The sequence below is a fragment of the Nicotiana tabacum genome, chromosome 6 (genome assembly GCF_000715075.1).
Source record: "Nicotiana tabacum cultivar K326 chromosome 6, ASM71507v2, whole genome shotgun sequence".
Lineage (NCBI taxonomy): Eukaryota > Viridiplantae > Streptophyta > Magnoliopsida > Solanales > Solanaceae > Nicotiana > Nicotiana tabacum.
This window is the reverse complement of record NC_134085.1, coordinates 93,797,294-93,817,043: the sequence shown is the minus strand read 5'-3', so window position 1 is coordinate 93,817,043 and position 19,750 is coordinate 93,797,294.

The following is a 19,750-nucleotide window of genomic DNA, read 5'->3' as shown; positions in this document are numbered from 1 at the left end:
TTAAAATAGGACTATCATGTAAGGCGCAAATAAGAGCTCATATTAACCTCCAAGTAGACAACAAATGCACGCAATTAAATCAGAAGATTTCGTTAATTTAGGATCCTATAGGCAGGATATCTAGATGAGCAGAAATAGAATATAAGACAACAATTTTATTAAGGCGGGCATCAGGACCTATCAATTTGTCTACTAATTTTATTAAGCCTTGAATCTGGGCACTTTCAGATAGTAAGATATCACAGTTTTAGACCCCATAATCATTAATAAACTTACATATTTGCCTAAGTGATTAACATAATCCTATAGGCATAGTATCTACAATGGTTAATTATAGACCTATAACATGGTTTCTAAGCGAATTACTGATTTTAACTCGTAAAGACAGGTTTTATCTCTTTAGATCCTATAGACATACTTTCTAATTTTCAGAATTAATTTAACTCCTATAGACATGATTTCCAGGTGTTGGCTTGACTTAAACTCCTATAAACATGGTTTCTAAGTTCACAAACTGATTTAGCCCTATGGGCATGACATCTATTAGTTTAAATCCTATCGACATCATTTCTAGGTTTTGAAACTGATTCCTACAGGCATGGTATCTAAGTTGAAGCTGATTTTTTATTTCCTATAGGCATGAAATCTATTAATCACATGTGGGTAGAATTTTAAGCAAATTACCAGGAAAGTTTATTAATTCATACAAATAAGATCCTATATACATGATCACTAATGCACGTTGAGATTGGAAATATATGTGGATCCTATGAACATGGATTTCTAATGCAGAATTAACAAACGACCTATACGCAGTGTCTCTAGTATGCCAAAAATGTGAAAATAAAGAGTCACAAATAGTCAGAAAACATCCTATAGGCAGGATCTCTAAACGAGTAGCAACATTCACATAATCAACCCAATAAACCTATAGGCAGGATTTCTACCCGAGTTTCAAACAAAGATATAGAAATTCCCCTAGCTTTTACTAATAAACCCGGATCTGTTTATTACAGAGATTATTACATTATTACAGCCTATAATGAATAAATTACATAACAATATCTATTATACTATAGGGAGCCTTAGCAGGCCCAATATAAACTTGGGAACCAGGCCTTCAAACATAGCAACTCTGAAGCATAAAGGAAGACCCATCCATGGCACATAAAATTAGGTTCCTCGTGTGTCAACGTTCACAAGGGCCTTAGGGACTCCGGGAAATGCTCACACTAGGACCACACCTAAAGAAAATTAATAAAAGATTGGAAGACCAGCCTCAATGTGTCAGAGTTTAGAGGAGTCTTATGGGCCCTAGGTAGTGCTCACACTAGGGGTGGTAGGAACCTAGATAACTAAGAGTAGAAGTTTGAAAACTAGTTCATAAGGGGTAAGGGGACATTTTTAGAAAATAGCTAATTTTCATAAGGGTAAGGGTAAGGGTAAGGGGGACATATTTAGAAACCAATGCATACAGAATAGTAATAGAACTGCACCAAAGAACAAACAAAAGTCATGTTCAGCATATAGTTTGAACAAGTTTGCATTTTTGATTAGGCTAGATGCTAATATTAAAAAACCATGGCTTAAGCGCAGAAATTTGTCATGGCCCAACCTCGGGAGGCGCGACCGACGCTCAATCTAGTGAACCCAATTGAGCAAGCTTTTTTGACACCTTCTACCGAACTCACTATGATCAAGAAACCATGCTCTCATTTAAATTAGACAGTAGGAAATATCGAGCATGAAACATTACTAGTTCATTTTATGCTACAATCCTCAAACCATAGCTATATTCCCAAAACATTATGCAGTTACAGTTTAGAGGAAACAAGAGTTTAGAATTACAACATAGTCTAGCGACCCATCCAATACTTGAACATAACCCACACAAACGTCTATGGAGCCTCTAAGAATACGAAAGACAGTTATGATAACACCGGAAACAAGGCCCCAGCTAAACCTCAAAAGTGGAAATTTTTATAGCAAAAAGTGTACAACATAACCCCTGAAGGAAAGGGGATCACTAAGACTTCTGAGAGGAGGATACTCTACTACCTGCGATCGGCACTATCCGCTATGGAGCCACCTACATTCATTTATAATGTGGCGCCCCCGACCAAAGGGACGTTAGTACCATGGAATAGTACTAGTATGTATAACTAAACACCATCTTGTTAGAAAGAACAACCATACAAGAGTAAAGAAATCATAAGGACTAACAAAGCTTCAAAAAATCACCACGTTATCAAATAAAAGGTACACATAGCTTTCACATAATTTTCGTAACTTTAGGTTGGGGCATTCCATATTGTTGCATCATCATTCACAATACCACCGCTTTCTTGGGCAGAGTTCGATCACGGTCTGATTGGCTAAGCTGCCTCATTTGAGACATAGACCTCAATCACTATTTCATTCTCACTTTCCGGTTTAAATCATCATCACAATACCACCATGTGTGTAGCATGGCGTCCGATCATGGCCCGATCGGCTAGGCTGTCTTACCAAGACGTTACCACTTTTTTCATTAATCGTCTCACTTCAATTTTTGGTTTCATATACATTAGTTCATCGGCATTTGATGCCACAACTACCACATCAATACTTGGCACTAGGTTACATTCCATAACTCACGTTTCACATTATTCCCTTTTTCAACATTAACCTTGCCATTTAAGATCATAGGCACATACAAGAGCAATTAAAGTTGTTAGCATAAAGAGGAATTCACCTACTTCGGCATAATAATCACAATGTAAACTTGACTTGAAATTTAGGCATTTTAGCACACAGTTCATATTCTTCACACGTTTTCAATTTTACAAAGAATAGCACATTAAACACATGGAGATGCACCTTCCACATGTATTATCACAAAACCAATTCATTTGATATAACAAGTACTACATTAATCAAATTTCGGACTTACAACATTTGCAGGGACACCATCGAAGCATAATTTCTAAGAAGAGGGGGTTTTAGCCATACATATTTCAATAGAGCTTTCCTTAAATCCTTACAATAATTCCGGAATTTCCTAGCAACTTTGATCTCTTAGGATGAAGGCCTAGCAAATTTTACTTGAAAATCCTCAAAGATTTGGGTAAGGATTGTAGTGACTTGGTGAGAGTTAGTTTCTCCCTCTAGAATTCCCTCTCTCACTCTACTTGCAATAAAAAATAGCATAAAAGGGGTCTAATGAGGTGTTTTTAATGGGATGGGGTCGGGTTTTAAAAGTTAGAAAATAGGAGCCCTGACACAATCTGCGATCGCATAATGGACATGCGGCCCGCAAAAGGGACCGCAAAAATGGCCCCCAAAACCTGAACAAACTGCCCGGGTATGCGACAAGAATGCGGTCCGCATACCTGTTCTGCGGTCGCATAACCGTAGAATTGCCCCTCACAAATATTCCAAGGGGATTATGCGATGACTATGCGGCCCGCATATTGATTATGTGATCGCATAATTGGCCACATAGTTGACCTCAAAATTAACCATCAAACTGCCTCACTCTGCGATGACTATGTGGTCCGCATAGCTATTATGCGACCGCATAATGGAACGCAAAAATGTGCTTTTCGGAAAAACATTATTCCTTCACTTTTTAATGTACAGATCAATCCAAAGGGTCCGAATTTCTAATACATATTCCTAACTTGGCACTACGAGATCTCGGGTTTTTGAGCAAAAATTTTCACGGGGCGTTACATCCTCCCCCACTTAAGATCATTCATCCTCGAATGAGGATCAAAGTTCACTCATCAGCTATCCTTATGCAACTTCAGCTTTTCACATCATGAAACATATCAATAGCCCTAAATTTAGCTAACTCCTTAAATTTCCAAAATTTTTTCCAGAGTTTACTTTGTATCTAGGCCTATCCACCTGTCAGAGAGCCCCAGAAATATATCCTAACAGCATATACACAATCCATAGACATGACATAACTTGTAACGACACCAACCATGGCCGCATAGGCAACATATAACCAAAACAAAACAGTTTTACATAGACCAAATCAAAGGATACAGAGTTCATAGGAACCAAATTCATAAAAGCTATTACATGGCTGTACAAATAAATGTGGGTACTTCTTTTTTATTTCTTCCTCGGCTTCCCAACTGGTTTCTTCAACCTACTGGTTTCGCCATAACACTTTTACGGAGGCAATTTCTTTGTTTCTCAACTTTCGGACCTGCTTGTCAAGAATGGAAACTAGAATTTCCTCATATGACAGTTGTTCATTAACCTCAATAGTTTCACCTGGCATAATAGTGGACGGATTTCCCACTACCTTCTTCAACATAGATACATGGAAGACTGGGTGTACCAATGACATCTCAGGTGGCAGCTCGAGCTTGTATGTCACCTGACCAATCCTCTGAATGATTCTGTATGGTGTGTCATACCTCGGACTCAATTTTCCTTTCTTTCCAAGACGCATGATACCCTTCATGGGGGGAACCTTCAAAAATACCCAATCATCTTCTTCGAACTCTAAATCTCTGCGATGAATGTTCAAATAAGACTTTTGGCGACTCTGAGCAGTTTTCAACCTTTCCTTAATAATTTTGACTTTCTCCATGGCTTGATGCACAAGCTCCGACCCTATCAATTCAGCTTTTCCAACCTCGAACAACCCAATGGGAGACCTACATCTCCTACCATACAATGCCTCAAATGGTGCCATCTGGATACTAGCATGAAAGCTGTTGTTATAAGAAAATTCTATGAGGGGCAAATGATCATCCCAACTACCTTTGAAATCAAGAACACAAGCACATAACATGTCCTCAAGCGTCTGAATAGTCCGCTCCACTTGCCCGTCGGTCTGAGGGTGAAAAGCAGTACTGAGATTTACATGCGTACCCAAACCTTGCTGAAATTTCTTTCCAAAATGGCCGTGAACTGAGCCCCTCAATCTGAAATGATTGAGACTGGAGTTCCATGCAACCTGACTATTTCTTTGATATACAACTAAGCATACTATTCCGTTGTGTCAGTAGATTTGACTGGCAAGAAGTGCGCTGATTTCATGAGTCGATCCACGATTACCCAAATTGAGTCTAACCTGCGCGGAGTGCGCGACAACCCTACCACAAAATCCATATTGATCATTTCCCATTTCCATATTGGAATTTCTATGCTTTGAGCCAATCCACCGGGCCTTTGGTGTTCGGCCTTCACTTGCTGACAGTTCGGACATTTTGCCACAAAGTCCGCCACATCCCTTTTCATGTTGCTCCACCAATAAACTTCCTTCAGATTATGATACATTTTCGTAGAACCTGGGTGTACGGAATACCTGGAAGTGTGAGCTTCGGCCATGATCCTCTTCCAAAGGCTGTCAATATCTGGAACACATAGGCGGCCTTGGTACCGTAGGGTACCATGATTCATGCCAAAGGAAAAAGATGTGGTCTTGTGTTTGTAAATCCCCTCCTTCAGTTGTGCTAACAAAATATCATTGTATTGCTTTTCTTTAACCTCCGCTACAATCGATGATTCAGCCCTATTCTGCACAATCACTCCCCCTTCACTAGAGTCCGCAAGGAGAACTCCCAAACTAGCCAACTGGAGAACCTCCCGGGCCAACGGCCTTTGATATGCCTCCAAATGAGCCAAACTTCCCATAGATTTCCGTCTAAGAGCATCCTACACGACATTGGCCTTTCTTGGGTGATAGAGAATATCGATATCATAGTCCTTGAGTAACTCTAGCCATCTTCTCTGTCTCAGATTCAACTCCTTTTGCTTGAAAATATATTGAAGACTCTTGTGGTCCGTAAATACATCCACATGGACCCCATAAAAATAATGTTGCCAAATCTTTAGTGCAAACACCACCGCCGCAAGCTCTAAGTCGTGGGTTGGATAGTTCTTCTCATGATTCTTAGGTTGCCTAGAAGCGTAAGCTATAACCTTACCGTGTTGCATTAGCACATACCCAAGCCCGATCCTTGAAGCATCACAATACACCACAAATCCCTCTGTACACTCTGGCAGGGTTAATACCGCTGTTGTAGTCAATCTTGAGTTCAATTCCTGGAAGCTTATTTCACAAGCATCGGACCACTATAACTTAACTACCTTCTGTGTCAATTTAATCAATGGAGAGGCAAGAGTAGAAAATCCCTCCACAAATCTTCTGTAGTACCCAGCCAAACCTAAGAAACTGCGAATCTCTGTTGGAGTGGTAGGTCTAGGCCAATTCCTTACTGCTGAAATATTTTGAGGATCAACCATAATCCCTTCCCTAGAGATGACATGACCCAAGAACGTGACAGATTCATGCCAAAATTGACATTTCAAAAATTTTACATACAGTTGATGTTGCTGAAGAGTCTGCAGAACTGCCCTAAGATGGTCAACATGGTCCTCCCAACTTCGGAAATGCACAAGAATATCGTCAATGAACACTATCACAAATGATTCTAGAAAAGGATTGAAGACTCAATTCATAAGATCCATGAAAGCTGTCGGGGCATTTGTTAGCCCGAAAGATATCACCAGGAATTCAAAGTGCCCATACCGAGTCCTGAAAGCTGTTTTTGGAATATCCTGCTCCCTTATCTTCAATTGATGATACCCGGACCGCATGTCAATTTTTGAGAGACACGTAGCACCTTGCAATTGATTAAACAAGTCATCTATCCTTGGTAGAGGGTATTTATTTTTTATTGTGACTTTGTTGAGTTACTGGTAGTCAATACACATCCGTAGAGACCCATTTTTCTTCCTTACAAATAAGACCGGTGCGCCCCACAGTGACACACTCGGCTGGATGAAACCCTTTTCTAGTAAATCCTTCAGTTGTTCCTTTAGCTCTTTCAATTCTGCCGGTGCCATTCTGTAAGGTGGAATTGATTAGGCTGTGTGCATGGAATCATATCAATCCCCAAAATCAATCTCCCTGTCTAGTGGGATCCTAGGGAGCTCATCTGGAAAGACATCCGAAAATTCATTCACAACTGGCATGGATTCAAGGCTAGGCGCCTCGACATCAGTGTCCGTAACATGAACTAAATGATAGATACACCCCTTCTTGATCATCTTCGCAGCCTTAAGGTAAGAAATAAACCGACCTTTTGGCACTACATTATCTTCCTCCCATTCAATAACGGGCTCATTAGGAAATTCAAGCCTCATAGTGCTAGTCCAATAATCATGTTTGGCAAAACATGAATAAAGCCAATCCATTCCCATTATTACATCAAAATCGACCATCCCCAATTCAATTAGATCGACCATGGTTTCCCTACCACGCACCGTAACAACACAACACCTATAAACTCGAGCAGTTGTAATAGACTCACCAATCGGAGAAGATACCGAGAATGGATCATGAAACTGATCTGGTTCTATCCCAAATTCCATAGCAACATAAGGGGTAACATAGGACAAGGTGGAACCGGGTTCAATAAGTGCATACACATCATGAGATTGGACAGTCAGAATACTTGTAACAACATCTGGAGAAGCCTCTGCAGTCTACCAATCACTCATAGCATAGAACCGGCTGGGTCCTCTTGAACTCTACGCACCACCCCTAGATGCACCGCGCCCCGTGGGTACTGGAGGTGGAACATGCATACCGACGAGAGGAATGGTGGTACCCTCCGTAGATGTAGGAACTGAGGTAATCTGCTCTGGAGTAGAAGAATTAGGCAGTGTGATAGCAGGGCAATTATCCTCACCCGCGGTATCAAGTAGCGAATCATCAACCACTCCTAAGGTGGCATTGGCTTCTTGGCTAATTCTCGCTTTCTTCTTAGGTGCCATGTACTGAAAATTGAAGGAATGCACTAGTTAGAGGAGGAATAGTTTCACAACTGCCACACGATCCAGAATATCAAAGAAGGGTGTTATTCCTAAATGCCCAAGTAGCCTCCAACTTATAGATATGGTTGACTACACACCGATAAGAAGGAATCTACTAGACAAGGCTCTAAGACATCCTAGGACACTTTAAAACCTTAGGCTCTAATACCAAGTTTGTCATGCCCCAACCTCGAGAGGCGCACCGGTGCTCAATCGAGTGAACCCAACTGAGCAAGCCTTTTTGACATCTTCTACCCAACTCACTATGATCAAGAAACTATGCTCTCGTTTAAATTAGACAGTAGGAAAGATCGAGAATGAAACATTACTAGTTCATTTTATATTACAATCCTCAAACTATAACTATATTCCCAAAACATTATGCAGTTACAGTTTAGAGGAAACATGATTTAGAATTACAACATAGTCTAGTGACCCATCCAATACTCGAACATAACCCACACAAACGTCTACGGAGCCTCTAACAATACGAAAGACAATTATGATAACGCCGGTAACAAGGCCCCGGCTATACATCAAAAGTGGAAATTTTTATAACAAAAAGTGTACAACATAACCCCTGAAGGAAAGGGGCTCACCAAGACTTCTGAGAGGAGGATACTCTACTACCTGCGATCGGCTCTATCCGCTATAGAACCACCTACATTCATTCAAAAATGTAGCGCCCCCGGCAAAAGGGACGTTAGTACCATGGAATAGTACTAGTATGTATAACTAAACACCATCTTGTTAGAAAGAATAACCATACAAGAGTAAAGAAATCATAGGGACTAACAAAGCTTCAAACAATCACCACGTTATTAAATAAAACGTCCATATAGCTTTCACATAATTTCCATAACTTTAGGTTGGGGCATTTCATATTGTTGTATCATCATTCAAAATTCCACCACTTTCTTGCACGAAGTCCGATCACGGCCCGATCGGCTAAGCTGCCTCATTTGAGCCATATACCTCAATCATTATTTCATTCTCACTTTCCAGTTTCAATCATCAACACAATATCACCATGTGTGTAGCATGGCATCCGATCACGACCCGATTGGCTAGGCCGTCTTACCAAGATGTTACCCTTTTTTCCATTGTCGTCTCACTTCAATTTTTGGTTTCACATACATTAGTTCATCGACACTTGGGGCCACAACTACCACATCAATACTTGGCACTAGGCCACATTCCATAACTCACGTTTCACATTATTCCCATTTTCAACATTAACCTTGCCATTTAAGATCATAGGCACATACAAGAGCAATTCAAGTTGTAAGCATAAAGAGTAATGCACCTAGTTTGGCATAATAATCATAATGTAACCTTGACTTGAAATTTAGGCATTTTAACACATAGTTGATGTTCTTCACACATCCTAAATTTTACAAAGAATAGCACATTAAGAACATGGAGACACACCTTCCACATATATTCTCACAACACCATTCATTTGATATAACAAGTACTACATCAATGAAATTTCGGACTTACAACATTTTCACGGATACCATTGAAGCTCAATTTCTAAGAAGAGGGGGTTTTAGCCATATATACCTCAATAGAGCTTTCCTTAAATCCTTACAATAATTCCAGAATCCTAGCAACTTCGATCTCTTAGGATGAAGGCCTAGCAAATTTTACTTGAAAATCTTCAAAGATTTGGGCAAGGATTGTAGTGACTTGGTGAGAGTTAGTTTCTCCCTATAGAACCCCCTCTCTCACTCTACTTGCATTAAAAAATAGCATAAAAGGGGTCTAATGGGGTGTTTTTAATGGGATGTGGTCTGGTTTTAAAAGTTAAAAAATAGGAGCCCCAACACAATCTGCGATCGCATTTGCGATCGCATAATGGACATGCGGCCCGCAAAAATAGCCCCCAAAACCTGAACAAACTGCCCGGGTATGCGACAAGAATGCGGTCCGCATACCTATTCTGCGGTCGCATAATCCACCGCAGAACTGCCCCTCGCAAAAATTCCAAGGGGATTATGCGATAACTATGCGGACCGCGTTCAAACTTGATGGTCAAGTTCCCTGCTACTTCCGTAAATACGCCTTGGATGAGCCGCAAGCGACAAAGAGGCAGATTCTCAGACTGAAGAAGCAGTGGCTACCATTGCTGAAGTCCAGCATCAGGAACAGCCTCAAGCTGGTGGCCCAGCCCAAGAAGCTGCTGCTGAGCCATTGATTATGCGATCACATAGTTGGCCGCATAGTTGACCTCGAAATTAACCATCAAACTGCCTCACTCTGCGGTGACTATGCGGTCTGTATAGCTATTATGCGATCGCATAATGGACCGCAGAAATGTGCTTTTCTGAAAAATATTATTCCTTAACTTTTTAATGCACAGATCAATCCAAAGGGTCCAAGATCTCGGGCTTTTGAACAAAATGTTTCACGGGGCCTTACACAATTAGTAAACAAACATGACACATGAATTAGCCACACATTGATCACATGTTTCTAGCAAAGTTCAGAATAGGAATTGAATTAGAAAAAGTTTCATATTATTGAAGATAGCTTAGCTAAACAGCATCACTATGTAGAATTAGGCAGTCACACAACAAACAGAATCATGCTGCAATTTGAAATAGACTAATTGAATAAAGCATATAGAACAGAATGGAATACTAGGAGTTAAGACATACTAGTCGAGAAGAAAGCAAATAGGGATGCAACAGTAGCCAAATTTCAGAGAGTTAGGCCTTGGTTTTCAGCCGGCCAAATAGTGCAGAAATCAGAACAACAGAAAAAGAGATTCAGTTTTTGAGAACAGAGAGTTTGAAAATTATAAGGTTGTTCAATGAAGAAGTTGTAAAGCGTGTAATTTTCTAAGTGTCTGAGTTTCCCAGTGTCTAAAATCAGGACAAGGGAAAGGCTTTTATAACATACAATAGAGTAAAACAAATATTGTATAAAAATCAATTACACACTAATAAGGCATGAAAATCAATTAATCAATCAATTAAGATCGGCATGAATCACTTAAGAGGACAGAATTAAATAAGTACCACTTAATTTAAGGAAAATCTTATACGGAATCAATCAGTTACTAAGAATGAGGTCAAATAAAGTAAGAACTAATTCCACAATCAATTAGGAGTCAGAACACAAAATCAGCCAGTAATACGGGTACATAAATAAGGTAAGAACAAGTAAGAACTTAATAAGGAAACACATGTACTAAATTCAAACCCTAATTTAGGTAAGTAAATCAATCAACACTTAATTGATAGAGTTGAAGGTAAACAGGCAAAATAGTATAATAAATAGCCGAATAATTGAAACCCTAAGACATATCAAAGACATAGAGATGAAACTCAAGTAAAAATCAGGCGAAAAAGTAAAGAAGAAAATCAGAGTTGAAAACATTTAAACGTTTAAACATTTTTTGCAGAAAACCCATTAGAAATCAAAACCCTAGCTTTTAGGGTAAAATAAAATCGGTTAACAATAATAGTAAAAATAGAAAATGTTAAGGGGAAAATATCAAAGAAACTAAAAACCGCTTCAGATCTAAAGAGATCTAAACAGATTCAACCAGAAATAGCTAGGTTTGTGGAAATAAACAGAAGTGAATCAAATCTGGTTTGAACCAGAGATTTGAAACCATAAAAATACGAAAATATCAGTACTCACAGATATCGGAGTGAACATAGACGAATTAATCGAAAAATGAGAGACTTTGAACCAAATCTGGTTCGAATCTCTTGAGATTATCCTCAAGTAACATGAAAATCATACAACCAGTAGAAAGATGAGGCCAAATAGGGCATGAAATCGAAGGAAAACCCCATGAATCAAGGGGGATATCAGTGATGGTGGGCTAGGGTTAGAAGGGGGTGAGAGAGATAAGAGATGAGAGAAGGGATCCAGAGGCGGCGAGTTAGGGGGAAATGAGGGTAGGGTTTAGGGTTAGTATAATTAAAAAAGGAAGGTCGATCCTAGACTGTTGATCTTCTGAGATCAACAGCCAGGATTAATTTTAGGCTGGGGCGGGTTATTGGACGGGTAGGGTAGTTGAGTTTGGGTATTGGGTTATGGGTTAGGATAATTGGGCTAACTATTTATTGGGCTGAGGTCCGAAAATTTAATTGAAGAGGGCTATATTTTAAATACCTATTAAATTTAATTATTTAAATTACTAAAATAATTTATAAATGATAAAAAATATCATGTGTGCATGAAAATGATTTAAAATAATTACTTAATATTATAAAAATATAGAAAGTCATTTTCTGTATAGATAATATAATTATGCATATATATATATATGGGCTATTATTGCAAAATGTGCAATTCTAGTTTTAAAATGCAAATATAATTATAAAAAATGCAATTAAAATATTTGAGCACTATATGAGCATAAATGATAAATTTGGATGATTAAATCATCATAAAAATGATATGAGGGATAATTATTGGATATTTGTATATAAAAATACAGAAATAACTTGATACAAAGCTTTAAAAATTATAGAAAAACTATAGAAATACTTGTGCATGTTTTTAAATGCATATGCACTATTTTTAAAAATATATATGCATATTTAAAATGTATGAGGGAAAACTGGGTATCAACAGGCTGTGCGATATCCCAATAATGCAAAAGGCAACTTTTCATACCATTATCTAGAACTTTGAACCATTTTCCTGAGGATCTTCTTGATATTCTTGTTTGCCTCTTCAACATCACTATTAGATTTGGGCCGATAAGGGGTAGAGTTATGATGCATAATCTTAAATTTTTCGCATACCCCCCTCATCAAGTGGCTATTCAGATTTGCATCATTGTTTGTAGTGATAATATATGGCTTGCTCTCTCTTCCCGGTCATTTCATGTTTCCCCAAGACACAGCCGAAAGAATTTTCCAAGATTGTCAGGTACAAGAACAAAGGTTTCCCAGGCTCGGGTGGGACCAACACTGGCAGATTCGACAGATATTCTTTGATTTTATCAAAAGCTTCTTTACACTCATCCGTCCATCTGATTGCCATATGTTTCTTCAACAACTTAAATATGGGCTCACACATGGTAGTCAGCTGAGCAATGAACCTGCTGATGTAGTTCAATCTTCCTAGCAGACTCATGACCTCTTTCTTTGTTCTTGGAGGTGGCAAATCCCGAATAGACTTTATCTTTGTTGGATCTAACTCGATACCCCTCCGATTGACTATAAAACCAAGAAGTTTTCCAGATGGAAGTCCAAATGCATATTTAGCTGGGTTTAATTTCACGTCATACTTGCGCAGACGCTCAAAGAACTTTCTCAAATCCCGCACATGGTCTTCCTGCGCTCTGGATTAATGATCACATCATCCACATACACCTCAATTTTCAGGTGCATCCTGTCATGGAATATGGCAGTCATAGCTCTCATGTAAGTTGTCCTGGCATTTTTCAAACCAAATGGCATGACCCTGTAATAGTAAGTGCCCCAGGGTGTGGTGAAAGCAGTCTTTTCTGCGTCTTCTTCATCCATCAGAACCTGGTGATACCTAGCATAACAATCCATGAAAGATTGTATCTCATGTTTGGCACAATTGTCAACAAGAATGTGGATGTTTGGCAATGGAAATTTTTCCTTGGGGCTTGCTTTGTTCAAATCTCGATAATCAACACACACTCGGGTTTTCCCATCTTTCTTCGGCATTGGGACCACATTAGCCAACCATGTGATGTATCGGGCCACTTGGATCACACCAGCTTTCAACTGTTTGATGACTTTTTCTTTGATCTTATCACTGATGTCTATTTTAAACTTTCTCTGCTTTTGTTGGATGGGTGGATAAGTTGGCAATTTATGCACTACCAAATCAACACTCAATCCTGGCATATCGTCATAGGACCATGCAAACACGTCTTTGAATTCAAACCAAAGTTGGATCAATGCATCTCTAGTTCTTTCATCAACATGAATGCTTATCATGGTTTTCGGACCTCTTCTAGACTACCCAAATTAACCGGCTCGATTTCATTTAAGTTTGGCTTAGGCTTATTCTCGAATTGTTCCAGTTCTTGATTTATTTCCCTAAAAGCCTCATCTCGTCATATTTTGGTTCTTGATTTATTATTCCACAGTTGGACAGTGTTTTAATATCTAGGCATGAAGTCCGCAAGCATGTCATGTTATTTAAGTCCGCATTATTAGAACTGAAAAGAAAAAGATAAAAAATAGAAAAATTAGAATAAAGGAAAAGAAGACATCCATTGATGATGAAATATTGATTTCATTTCATTGAATTGGAATATAGGAGGGTTAACATCGAAATCAAAATACAAGAAAATAAAAACATTCGAGTTACACCCTGAAATAACTCGTAATGTAGAAAAGATGGCAAGACTGGACTACCGGGATTCTCACCTGATAGAGAATGGGCTAGCCTTCCAGTTCTGAAGCTTAGCATTTGATCCCATGTACAGCACCTCATCAGTGCTCGTGCTTTCCCTCGGCTGGACCATGTGTGAGTCGTACAACATCTGTTTCATTGCTTCATAGATGTCCTCAATCTCTTCGTCCGTGAAGGCCTCTTCTTCCTCGTCTTCTCCATACTTGGGTTTAACAAATGACTTGGTGAGATGTGGAAAAGGTTGAGGCAGGACCCATCTATTTTTCTTGCGCTCATTAGCCTATTTTATGTCGGCATTTATAGCTTGGAAACCTACGTCGAAAAACTTCTTACTAGCGATCAAAGTGATGGGCTTTGTGATGCCTTGCAGAGACACCCTGAGCCCTTTCCCAGGCTTGTACCCATGTTTAATCATTTCAATGGCTACCATGACCGATGCATTTGATAAGCAAGGTTGAGAAAATGGGGCCCCTTCTTCACATTGGTCGGCGACCACAATTTTGAAGGCTTGATAGACAATGTGCTCACTTCCTTCTCTAGCTTCGAGATACGGGACTGACGGATCCTTGTAAATGGACTATTCATCTTCCCTGTGGATCCATGGTTTTCCTAGGAGAAAGTTATACGAAGTATCCATATCCAGAACCTGAAAAGTCACTTCGTAATCCACAAGGACAATGGTCAAAATCAAGTCAATTTCCCCTATCGTATCGCTTGACGCCATCAAAAGTGCGCACACAGACATTGTTCGGTCTAATCCTTTCTGTCCCAATTTCCATCCTTTGTAGCATTGAAAGAGGGCAAATGTCAACTCCAGACCCACCGTCTAGCATAACCCTCTTCACATAATAACCTTCACATCTGACAGTCAAGTGAAGGGATTTGTTGTGGGCGGCTCCCTCTGGAGGCAAGTCATCGCGGCTAAAGGAAATCCGGTTGACTTCAAAAAATCGCTCATCCATTCTTTCCAACTGTTTGACTGAAGTTTCAATTGGGACAAACACCTCATTCAATGTTTTCAGAAGCGCCTTCTGATGTTCATTTGAGCTCATCAACAAGGATAAAAGTGAAACCTGGGAAGGAGTCTTCCTGAGTTGATCAATTATGGCATATTCCGAAGTTTTCATTCTTCAAAAAAATGCTTCCGCTTCTTCAGCTCTCACCGGCTTCTTGAGTGGAAAACTTTTCTCCTTATTTAGCTTTTATTTTTTTAGCTCTTCTGGGTTGTGGTATCTCCTAGATTGGTTTATTTCATTTACTTCTCCCATGACTTCCTTTCCTTTGTACGTGACCATTGTCTTGATGTAATTCCAAGGAATTGCAGTGGGGTCTCTCATAGGGCTCTATGGTGCATGGTTGATAACCACGGGATCAGTCAGACTTGGTGAAATTACCGGCCCTCGCACCACGTAAGTCCCTTTGGGCACGTACAACATTGGCACCTCTAGAGTGACTTTCCTTTGCTCAAATCTTTTGGGAGTGTTCAACATGAGTTGTTCCTTCCTCGGGGCCCTAGGAACGTAGAGAATGGCGTCCTTAGAATGTGCTTCCCCTGTCTTTGTTTCCACAGCCTTTTCTTCAACTTGAGGAGTTAAATTGATATTCTTTCCATTTCTAGTTTGTTTTGCCACCGCTTTGGTTTTATTTTCTATGTTCGCGATGGAAATGATAGCTTTCAAAGCCGGATTGAATTCCTTGTCCTCACAGATCATCCTAATGACTGGCCTGTTGTTGTGAGCTAGTAATGGGTTGTTAGTCACATTGGGGACTTCCTCGTCCCTCAGCACTACTCGCTTTTGTTCTATCAAATTCTCAACGGCCCTTTTGAGAGTCCAACAATTCTCCGTATCATGTCCCTCTGCCCCTGAATGATAGGCACACCTTGTGCCGGGCCGCTATGATGGAGATTTCAGATTTTGACGGTTTGGAGGCACAGGTTGCAACAAACCCATTTGGACTAACTTTAGAAATAGGCTAGAGTATGACTCAACAATATGGGTGAAATTGCTTTTCCTGGAAGGCTCAAGGGGGCATGTATTATGTTGGTAGTTGTTCTATGGTGGAGAAGTTTATATGGAGCTTGGTGAGGATGGTCATTTCTGGGAGGTGGAACTCGATTTTGGTGTTAGTGCTGCTGTGGCCGTGTGTAGGGTTGGGCATTCATCACCACATAGCAAGGCAGTGCCACGACGTATGCTGCATCTTGGTAAGGGTAGTAGTGTTGCGGGGTTCTGGACGGCGGGCAAGAATAATCACGGGAACGACAAGAGTTTCTGGAACTTGAAGCCATCATGGCTCCTTCTTCCCTCTTCTTTCGATTTGCTAAACCTCCCGAGCCATTTTGGATAGATTGGGAAGTGGCTTTTAAAGCAGATTGACTTATGATGCAACCGGTTTTCAAGTCATTTTATACCATTTCTCCAATTCTTATAGCCTCCATGAATGGTTTGCCCATGGCATCCATCATGTTTTGGAAGTAATCAGCATCTTGGGCATGTAAGAAAATATTGACCATTTCTGTCTCATCCATCGGTGGTTTCACTCTGGCTGCCTGCTCACGCCACTTGATAGTGTATTCACGGAAATGTTCCGTGGTTTTCTTCTTGAGATTGGTCAGGGAATTCCTATCTAAAGCTATATCAACGTTGTATTGAAATTGCCTGACGAAATTGCGGGCCAAGTCGTCCAATATATGCCAATGGGAAATGTCTTAGTCCGTGTCTGACGCAATTCCTATTAAGCTCTCCTCGAAATAGGCCATCAAAAGTTCATCCTTTCCACCTACTCCTCTCAGCTGATTGCAATATCTTTTCAAATGAGCGATCGAGTCTCCATGCCCGGCCTATTTCTCGAATTTTGACGTTTTAAAGCCAAGAGGTAAATGAACATGAGGAAACATGCATATATCGGAGTACGAAACACTCTTTTCGCCATTCAAGCCTTGCATGTTCTTAAGACTTTGTTCGAGACTTTTCATCTTCCGAGCCATTTCTTCTTGATCGGGGTTTCTTGTCGTTCTTTCCCGTTCCTCTGGAGACTCGTATTGCAGGTTGCTGAGGGTAGGAGTTTGGGGTGACACGGGCTGTGTCTAGCTGAAATTGTGGTACTTGAAAAGTGAAGGCTGATGGTTCGAAGCATGGCCTAGGCATTGTTGGTTCTACCATAGTGGAGACTGGTGGTGCGGTGAATACTATTGAAGTACTCCCGAAAATGGTGCCTATGGGCGAACCTCAGAAGGCATACCGGTGAAATTAGCTGATTTGGTGGGGTACCCAAACGGGATGAATGGGTTGGTTACAGGAATAGGAATGTTGGAGATTCCACTTATACTAGGAAGTAGTTCAGGAAATCCGGGGATTGCACTGGGCGGTTCTTTTCCATTAGACCAAGAGTCCCACATCTCTAACATACAGTAACATAACATTCTATTTTCTTCAGTAGCTACTAGTTCTGATTGTGGGATAACCGATACGGGGATATCCTCTAAAGGGTTAATAATTGGTAGAAGACTTTCGGAAGCCATAGGAATACTGCCTTGGATCTTGTGAAGTATGGATAGAAAGTCAGACTACCACAAAACCAACCACATGAAACAAGACATGTCTCATTGCCACACAACAAGCCGATTAGTTTGAGAAAATTAACAGATAGGGAATCACATATTGGGGATGTAATGCACTTAAACAGTTAAACATTTCTAAATGTTTTGCAATGGCTGTGTATTTCATCTCGGCTTTGTTATCTCTTTTCTCAAATGTCAAATCCTGATTCTTTTCTTCCTCTTTTGCTGTTTTCGCTCTTTCATTTCTTCACTCTTTTCTTTATTTTTACCCAATTTTTCCTTTGTCTCTCTCTCTCTCTCTCTCTCTCTTTTATTCTTTTTTTGGTTTATTTTTCACTCAGATTGTCTATAGCTATGATCGAATCTGATGGGGATTGCCTACGTATCACGACACTGCATGAATCAGATCATTACGTAGTTTAGGGAATAAATGCAAAATAAAAGGAAAGAAAAATTTTGGATTTTCAATATTTTATTAAATAAAATCTTTTGGGGGTTTTTCTTTTACAAGGACTCGGAAATACTGATGATAAAGGGAACATACAGACTCAAAACAAATAGAGTTGTAAAAGACTAACATACTCGAAAAGATAAAATATAGACTCAAAACCAAAAGAAAATCAGGAATACATAAGAGCCTCCAATACTACTCCGGGGGCCCACGAGACATCAGTCGGTCGCAGGCTTGCGTGCAATCTCTTCTGGGGGGTACTCTAAATCAGCCATCACTTGACGGACAAAGGTCATCACAACATCAAAGAATACAAACCTGGTCATATCTTTGCATTCATGGCACTTCATTATGACAAAATCAACAATTTCTTTAATCCTAATTCTAATGAAACCCTTTTCTTGGAGTTGGCGTCCTATTTGCTGAGACCGGGCCTCCAATACCTACGAGGCTATATGGTTTTGGTCTTGCAATTGATGTATGTCTTCTTTCAATCGGGAAATCAATGTATAGCAATGCTCTCTCTCCGTTTTGAAATCCTTTGCTTGCTGGACCATTTCATTCTCGAGATTAGTCAGTTTTTTTGTTTACCGTAAAAATGGTAACAATAATTGAATTTGTAAATGGGATTCTAAAAATACGTGATCTATTTTTATGCTAGTTGTTAGAGCGGATAATGCTAAGAATATGAAGTTTGACGATAAAATACAAGCTAAAACGGGGCAGTGATCAAACCGAGGGGCCTGCTGCCCTGGCTTCAGAATAGTCGATGGAGGACCTTGAGGTCGATATCTGGGCTCAATCTCTAACTATCAAGGGTAATCGGGAATGTGATAACAGTTAAGATATGATTGAACAAGGCTCTTTATGGGCAATACCTAGCAATAAATGAAGAACAAACGAGAGAATAGTAAATGCTAGAGCGGCCTCGAGCTAATAAGGATGAGCAAGTTAGAGAGAAGAAAGAGAGAGAGATGTTATTGATTTTGTGGAGAAATCGTTGGAGCAACATTATGCCCTTACAAAGTAGTGTGGGTTCCCTTTATATAGGAGGGGAACCTAGTTATAGGACAACATGCATCAATTGTAAAGTATGGAGATGGGACGGCTAGATGCGACGTTTTAGCATAGGCTATGGATAGGCCGGCTCTGTCATACTTAGCCATGTGCCTTGGGAACTTCCCCTTCCTTTCTAGCCTCGACCTTCGTCTTCTTCGAGTCGGGCCTCGATGAGCCTCGAGGGAGGGGACTCGATCACAACTCCACATCCTCGGGGTTTCGAGGCATTCTCCTGAAATGGCCAAATAGTGAGGAATTAAATCCTTTGATTTCACTGCGTACAGATAGTCTCTACATTTATCAAAACAGAACAATGGGAAATGATCCTGATGCCTGTCTCCTCGAGCTTCTTATGGTGACGTCATACCAATGACTCAACCTGTGGCGCGAGCTTTTGTAGCAACGGGGGTGCCCCATGGACTTGTGCATTTTGACATCATTCAATGCACTGCCAATTTCTGTTCTCCTAGGTAAATGTACCGCCG